Genomic DNA, 8,728 nt, shown 5'->3' with positions numbered 1-8,728 from the left:
GTCAAAAGATTTAAAACTAAAATAGGGCCTACTTAGTTTTATTTATTTATTTATTTTTAAATTCTTTATTTTTACGCAACAGACAAAGCAAGTATACAGTAACTGTTGAGCTTTCGCAGAAGCCAACTGAGATACAGTACGTGAAAAAAAACCTCAATTTGAACAATACAGACCGAACGGTATAACACACGCCCATTCCTGAAATCAGGGGGGCGGCTCTAATGAAAAAGAGAAGAAAGCTCAAGCTAAGAGAGGAATAGTGAAAGAAACGAAAAATTAGTGACAGAAAGAGACGAGTAAGAAGAAGAAAATGGGCAGGGGGAGAGGGATAACAGGGGGGGCAGAGGTTCTCACAAGGGTGATATCATATCCCTCAGTAGGGGGCTTCTGTTGTTGCTACTGTCGTATCGGATCCTTTCTCTCTAACCAATCCCCGTCAGTCGCTATTTGAGCCTAATGCGCTGTTGTCCCATGGTTCCCACAGTTTCTGGAACTTCTCCACCGCCTACTTAGTTTTATGACAATATCCTCATGGTGACAAAACCTGGCTAAAGGCTGAGTTACCGCGGTCAAGTTTTGTTACAAGTGGCACAAAGAGATTTGGTCCCACTATAGAGACTGTCCTTCCTAAATAGGGTCACTTGGGAGGTATATAATCTGCATTGGAGGCATTTGGCTTCTAGTGAATAACCCCTGAAGTGTATCAGCTATATTATATTGTGCATGCTGCAGTCATTGTAATTGGTATTTGCTATGTTAGACACACACTGCCTGTGTTTACTTTGTGCTGTACTAGTATATCCAGATGGCAGTCAGCCAGGACCTCCCTCCCCGGTCCCTAGCGCGACGGTTATCTGTCAAGAATGCTTATGATGTCACACGGTGACGCGTCAACAAACAGTACATGTCACGTGTTTGGAAGGGGCGGTGCTTAATTTGATGACGTCATTAAAGGTGTGGTAGTTTACGGATCCTGAACGGTGCGTTTACAATGGGGCGTGTCTCTACCATCGGCACTTCTCTGATTGGTTGGTACGCTGGTAGGGGGTGTGTTCTTGCAGCTGCCTCACTCCTCCCCCCCCAAGCTTTGGCTCTTCCTGGTTACTGGTGAACGTATCATGCCGCTGCCGGGAGCGTACCAAGAGTACTGACAGGGGCGACCCCCGGAGGAGGGGGGAGAGTGAGGACAGCACAGAGCAAAGGGGACTACACACAGGTACCAGCACCACCTCGCTCCATGTGCTCACCCTGCATTCCGGCACAGACATAGGTGCTGCAAGCCAGACTAACTAACCCAAAGTAGTCAATGTGTGACATGGTGACTGAACTGAACCTTGAGCAGGTAGTGTGGTAAACACCAGGCGTGATACACACCACTTTTCAGGGAATATGCCAGGAAGGAGTAGAAACGTTAAACCAGACTAGTTTTGTAGTTCCAGGAGTGTTCCAATATATGTTCTCTACAGAACCTTTCACTTTCTGTTTATTAGTTTATTGAAGTCCATAGCTTTGGAATGTATTGGTTCCTGGTGATCACTATGGTGATGTTTATTTAATTAAACTAATGGCTGAATGTATTGATCAGGCCGTGTTGGCATGTATGCGGAGTGTAAATAGTTGCAGTCATACATATTGCGATGTATTAAGTCCATAGTATATATGAGATAGCAGTAAAGTAGACAAGTAATTTATACACAATGTACAGTGAACTGTGAACTTCATCACAGTGAACTGTGATGAATTGAATTCCAAGGCCACAATAGTTAAATTTCTCCAGTTAAGCCAAACTTACAAATTGGCTATTTCATTTCACCACAACTATTGTTTAAATTTAAAGGGACTCTCCAAGCAATTCTCCCCCTCCCCATCTCTATTCTTAACACACTATAGAGCCCCCTGTTTCCACACACTCTCGTGGCCCCCCTCAGACAGGTAAAGGGTTAAAAAACAAAAACCTTTAAGTCACATACCTGATTCAGGTGCTGATGTCCCCAGGCGCTGGGTTGGCGCTCTGCCTCCTCCGACCGGTTGCATTGCACGGCTAAGGGGGGCAGGGACATCACCTAACCACACAACCACTACAGCATGCTACAAGTACATTTATTTTCATTCTTTCTTCAACATTTAAAATGGAACTGTCACATATACCCACTGTAAAGCGATGCGGAATTTGTTGGCGCTATATAAAAACATAATAATAATCTGGAAATTGCATCAGTGAATAAAACATTGAACATAGCTTCTTTAACTATTTTCTCCCCCCCCCCCCCCCCCTTTCTGTGAAGATCTATTTTCTTTGATAATGTACACACAATGCAGTTAAAAAGGATAACAGAAACATTGGGGGAGATTATCAACATGTTCTAAAATTGGTACAAACTGATTTTAAAATGGGAAGATTTACGTGTTGGTTCCTCTGATTTCCATCATGATTGTCCCATAATTGTACCACTTTCTAGAACATAATTATTTGATAAACCTCCCCTGCAGCTTTGGGTTCTCAACCATTTAATATGTTTGGATAAGCGCATAAAAAAAATGTAATAGTTTGAAAACTTTTTTTTGTTTTAATCTAATTTGAAGTGTATTCAAATATATTAAATCAATGCCTATATGTGACCGAAAGGGGCAACATTTAATACAGAGCTAAAATGGAGTTCTATCATAGTCAGCCATAAAAGATAAAGGTTCACTATAGTCACCATAACAACTACAGCTTATTGTTTTTATAATGGTGAGTAAAATTATTCCCTTCAGGCATTTTGCAGTAAACAGTCTTTTCAGAGAAAAGGCAGTGTTTATATTGCAGCCTACGGATACCTCCAGTGGCCACTCCTCAGAAAGCTACTAGAGGTGCTTCATGGGGCAGTGCTATACAATGTGTAGTACTGCCTTTCAGTTTCTCCATCCTCTGCATGCAGACACTGAACATTCCTCATAAAGATGCATTGAGTCAATGTATCTATATGAGGAGATGCTGCTTGGACAGGGCTGTGTTTTACTTGTGCTGGCTCTGCCCCTGATCTGCCTCATTGACGGTCTCAGCCAATCCTATGGGAAAGTATTGTGATTGGCTCACAGAATCACTTCTGATGATGTAAGCAGGTAGATCAGAGGCAGCAGCTGCATACTTGAATACAAGTAAGATTTTACTATATTTAGGGAGGCAATGGGGACCAGGGGGGTTAGATGGTTGTTTTTATACTATAGTTCCCATGTTTGTGTTCCTATAAAGAGCTATTTCTTTTGATACTACACAAACAAAAGTGTTACTAAACAAAATCTTAAACATCCTGGGAAATGGCAATTCCCCTTCAAATTTTTCAAGTTCACAAATGTGTGCAGGAGTTGCTCAAGGTTTCTAATTGAAGCCTGAGAGATTGTGAGACCACTTACACTGATCAGACACATTAAAACCAAAGACAGGAGAAGAGAATAACATTGATTATGATATTACAATAGCATCTAATAAGGGGTGAGATATAATTAGGCAGCAAGTGAACAGTCAGTTCATTAATTTCATGTGTTGGAAGCAGGAAAAATGGGCAAGCAAAAATATCTGAGTGAATTTGACAAGGACCAACGTGTGATGGCTAGGTGACTGGGTCAGTGCATTTCCAAAACGGCAAGTCTTTTAGTATGTTCCTGGTATGTAGTGGTTAGTATATACCAAAAGTGGTGCAAAGAAGGACAACCGGTGTCAGGGTCATGGGGCCGAAGGCTTATTGAATTGTCGGGAGTAAAGGCTTGCCCATCTCGTCTAATCACACAGAAGAGCTACTGTAGCTCAAATTGCTAAAACATTTTAATGCTGATTATGATAGAAAGGTGTCAGAACACACTGTGCACCTCAGTGTGCTGTGAATAGAGCCGCAGTCTGGTCAGAGTGCCCATGATGATTCCTGTCCACCGCAGAAAGTGTCTGGTCTGATGGTCTTAAATCAGGTGGAAGGCCGGGTGTCTGTGCACGTCTTTTACCTGGAGAAGAGATGGCGGCAGTATGGGAAAGAAGACAGGCCGGTGGAGGCAGTATTATGCTGTGGGCAATATTTTGCCTGTGAACCTCGGGTCCTGGCATTAATGTGAATGTTACTTTGATATGTACCACCTACCTAGAGATTGTTGCAGACCACATACACACCTTCATGTCAATGATGTCCCCTGATAGCAGTGGCCTCCTTTAGCAGGATAATGCACCCTGCCACACTGCAGAAATTGTTCAGGAGTGGAAGAACATGACAAAAAGTTCAAGGTTTTGCCTCCAAATACACCCGTGTTCTCAATCCAATTGAGCATTGTGGGATGTGCTGAAACAACCAATTTGATCCATGGAGGCCCCACCTTGCAACTTGCAGGGCTTAAAGGATCTGCTACTCTTGTTTTTTTTGTACCAAATACCAGAGGACACGTTTAGAGGTCTTGTGGTGTCCATGCCTCGATGCATAAGAGCCTCTTTACGCAGCATGAGGGTTACCTACAGGTGATTGGCGAGGTGATTATAATGTTGTTGCTTAGTGTTTATCTATTTAATTGTAGGAAACACTACAAGCTTGGAGCATTCATTTAATCAGTGTTAATCACAGGGACACTATAGTCACTATAACCACTTCAACTGCTTGATGTGATTATGGTGCTTGGAGTCTATAAGTGCTATGTCCCTCTAGAGTGTTAAACTGTTTGCTCTCCGTTTAGCAGAGATGCAGCCCCCAGTTACCATATGGCCATAAATTGTGGGCAGTAATAGGCTGAGAGCTTACGAATTGGCATAGAATGTGGCAGATCATAAGTCCGCCTTTGCAGTATTGTGATTAGGGGCTTGACTGCAGGGTGCCAGTGACTTAATATTTCTACTAAACACTGAGTGACCTGTTAAACAGTGATGTAAAACAATGTTCCCTTTGGATGCCAGACGCCATGACCATTTCAATATGTTGTGTCTTTCTGAATCTGAATCAATTTATTGTGGTGTGTGGACGTCTTGGGCACTGGCTTAGCTGAAAGGGTTAAACTTTAATTGTTTCATCCCAAAGTCTTCAAGCTTGGGCCGAAACCCTTTGCACCACCAATTCCTATATTGGTCCGAGGCTTCAATTAGAAAGCGTCAGACTGGGTACAGCTTAGTCTTTTCACACTTTTCTTTTTGTCCTGGACTTTCCCTTTAAATTAAAGAAAGGGAAACAAAAAAAAGAGAGATACAGGACCTGAATTAAGTATGAGCCACATTAGATATGAGCTGGATCCATTTGTGTTTTACTAGAACAGTAAGTTATTGGAAATTGGTCATTTTTTTCTATATGGTGAAAGGTTCCCAACCTGTAATAAGGAGGAAGTTGCTACTTCCTGTGGCCTAGCACATAATATATTAATCATTACCAGTTCTAGGGAAAGTCGTATGATCATGACATGCAAGTACTCTGTGGCATTGATTGCTTTAGGCTTGTTAACATTGAATCGCCAAAGCCATTGGAGCTTTGTGTTATTGCTCTATTTATTTAGACTGGGGAAAAAAATAACATAACAGACAAATATTCCAGATCATACCTCTACAAGACCCATGCCCTAAAATATGCTGTTTTTGTGAGTAACACCTCTTAACATGTTTACATCAAAAATGTGCCCACAGTGATGTGAACAAACCTAATACCATTTGCCATTTCCCCTATTTGTGGCCTTGCATCTTTTTTTTTTTTCGTGTTTAATGAAAGGACAGATGCAGCTTTCTTCTGATACTCTGTATGTATGCGTAGCACATATTACTGTAGCGGAGCTCAAATACCTAGCAAAGGTATCTCAACTGTATAATCCTTGTAGCTGAAGAAGCAGTAAAATATCCAAGGCAAAATCCCCCAGTAACTAGAGGACACAGTTCTGGGAGTACAACTGGAATTAATTGTTTAATGGGACCTGGTACAGCCAAGTTATTCACAGACCCCCAGCAGGAGGTCTCCATACAATTACACAAAACCTTCACCAATGGGAATACAGAACAGGTCACAGAGAAGAGTTACAAAGCAGCAAAGTGATTTCTTACACTAGTTACTCCTCGCCCTGTGCCAACACACCATGAGAACAAAAAGTTATCTTAATTCGACCCCCTGCCCTTTCAGAGCAATCTTTGGTTTCATCAACACTGCCCTTTGCTGTAGTACAGTGTTTCCCAATTGGTGTTCCATGGAACCCTGGGGTCCGCGAGAACACAAATGGGGTTCTGCCAAAATGGCCACCTCGATAATTGAGGCGGGGGGCATGGGAGCTGAGCAGGGGTGTGCTCCCTCACCGCCCGCCTCAATTGTTGCGGCGCGCACAGCAGATGCCGGAATATGAAGTTACTCCGGCATCACTAAGAGGCACATGAGGGAGCTGAGCAGGAAGATCACTGCTTCCTTGCTGCCCGCACGCCAGCCGCTCAGCCCCACTGGGATCGTGCCCCGTCCAGGCGGTTGATGTAGCGGACCGCTGAGATGTTGTCCATCCTCAAAATGATGCAGCAATTCTTTTGCGAGGCTGCGGATGGCAAAAGACCCTGCCAGGAGTTCCAGGCAGTTTATGTGCATGCTGAGGTCTTGGGATGTCCAGGCTCCGCCTGTCGAAGTACCGTTGCTTGTGGCGCCCCATCCCCAGAGGCTGGCGTCTGATTCCAGGACTATGTCGGGTGTGCTCCTAAAGATGGCCCGACCGTTCCATGCTGTCTAGCCACCAGCTGAGTTCGTCCCTGACCTCCTCCGTCACTGGGATAGGTTGGTCGTACGATGGGTTTTGTCTGAGGAAAGATGTTTTGAGGCTCTGCATCGCCCTGTAGTGAAGTGTGCCCGGGAAGATAGCTTGTATGGAAGCTGACAGGAGTCCCACTATTCGGGCGAGGGCGCGGAGTGGAATGGTGTGGGCGCGAATGGTTTTGCGCAGTTCTTTGCGAATGTTCGAGATCTTTGACGCCGGTAGCTGTAGGGTACTTGTGGTGGAGTCTATCTCGAAACCTAAGAATTGCACTGTTTGAGAGGGTGTCATGGCTGATTTGTGGAAGTTTACTACAAATCCTAGGGATGATAGTAGGTCTGTGGTATAGTTTGTGTGCTGTATCAGACTGGACTTGTCGGAGCAGAACAGCAGGAGCTTGTCCAGGTATATGATGCACCGAATTCTTTGTGCTCGAAGATGAGCGACCACGGGCTTCAGTAATTTGGTGAAGCACCATGGGGCCGAAGGGGAGGCACGTGAACTGCCAAGGGTGGCCCTGCCAGTGGAATCGTAGGAATTGTCGACAGGAGTGGTGGACGGGTACTGAGAAGTACGCGTCCTTCATGTCCAGTCTTGTGAACCAATCTTTGTCCTGTAACAGGTCTTTCAGGCGGTTTATGCCTTCCATTTTGAAGTGCCTGTACGTAACGAATTCGTTGAGTCTTTTTAAGTTTATGACGGGGCGAAAATCCCCTGTTTTCTTCTTCACCAGGAATATGTTGCTGAAGAATCCTCGTGGCCCGGAGGCGGGTTCGATTGCGCCTTTCGCTTGTAGTTCTTGTAGTTCCTTGTGAATGAGTTCGGTGTCCTCTGTTGAGCATTTGACGGGGCCTGGAGCGACAGATTGTCGTGGACGGGTCGTGAAGTCGATGATGTAGCCCTGCACGGTTTGCAGGATTCAGCTGTCTGTGGAAATGGTCTGCCATTCCTGAAAGAAAAGGGAGATGCGACCTGCAATACAAAGTGGAAGGCAATGGATTAGGTGATTGCTTACCTGTAGAGAAACGTGCTCTGCCTCGGGTACGTGGTCCACGTCCTCTGTCTCCTCCTCCGGTGTATGAGAAGTGCTGACGGTATCCCACTTCGGGGTAAAAAGGTTGGGGTCTTGCATTGTGGGGGCCTGAAGGCCAGAATCGGCTGGCAGCACGACCCCTTTGGCAGCCAGCACTTCCAAAAACAACCCTGGTGGGGTTATGTCGAAACACTCTCCTCATAGACGATTGAGCTTTGTTTAGAGAAGTAAATATATTTACATGTTTATTTAAGTCTTTGAGGAATGGGTCCCCAAATAGTTTGCCCTGTGCCAGCGGACCCAGTTCTTTGGTGCCCAATTCCACCAACTTTCCGTCAATGCGGAGTAAAGCTGCTTTACGCCGCTCGAATAAAAGGGCGGCATTGGTATTACCCACAAAGCAAAAGCATCTTTGTGCCCACTCCCATACATCGTGAGCCCATTCGCGAACCATGGTCGCGTCGAATTGGTCTGCTTTTGTGAGAGCATCATCTGCCAGGTACATGATCCTGGAAAGTGGTCCCACTGAGTCCAGTAGTTTTTCCTGGACTGCTCTGAAACCTTTCTCCACGCCTTTGCGTGGGTAACGGCCACCGCGGGACATAAAGGTGGTCATCACCTGGTCAAACTCGGGTGTCTCTGCTACATGGTCTGGTAGAGAGGGTCTTGGGCATTCGGAACGGAGTCTGTTGCGAACTGTCTTATCCATGGATTTCCTAAGCCAGAGGTGCATACATTTTGCCAGGTGATCTGGGGGCATCTAGTCCCCTGCACGAGGGTGTCTTAGGTTTCTAGGGTCGAATAATCTCTGACCTGATGGGTCGAAAAATGGCTTCCTCGTCTTCCTGCGGATTATCTGCAGTGTCAGCCACTTGGGAGTCTCCCAGTAATGTATATGGTAACAGACCAGCTTGGGATTCGGAGTCGGAACTCCAATCATTTTCTTGTCCATCTGACTCGTCGGCTTGCCATTCATCTAAA

At 45.1% G+C, this 8,728-nt stretch overlaps 1 protein-coding gene across 1 annotated transcript in view; it reads left to right on the top strand.

Annotated features, from left to right (window-relative positions):
• The first annotated feature begins 1,087 nt into the window (after nucleotides 1–1,087).
• Nucleotides 1,088–8,728, top strand: part of RFFL (ring finger and FYVE like domain containing E3 ubiquitin protein ligase) — an 85,286-nt gene continuing 77,645 nt past the window's right edge. The window contains exon 1 of the mRNA XM_063457224.1: nucleotides 1,088–1,216. The gene's annotated coding sequence lies outside the window, so the exon portion shown is untranslated. The remainder of the gene's footprint in view (nucleotides 1,217–8,728) is intronic.

This window comes from Pelobates fuscus, chromosome 1, assembly GCF_036172605.1.
Source record: "Pelobates fuscus isolate aPelFus1 chromosome 1, aPelFus1.pri, whole genome shotgun sequence".
In the NCBI taxonomy this organism is placed as follows: Eukaryota; Metazoa; Chordata; class Amphibia; order Anura; family Pelobatidae; genus Pelobates; species Pelobates fuscus.
This window is presented reverse-complemented; position numbering and strand designations above follow the sequence as displayed.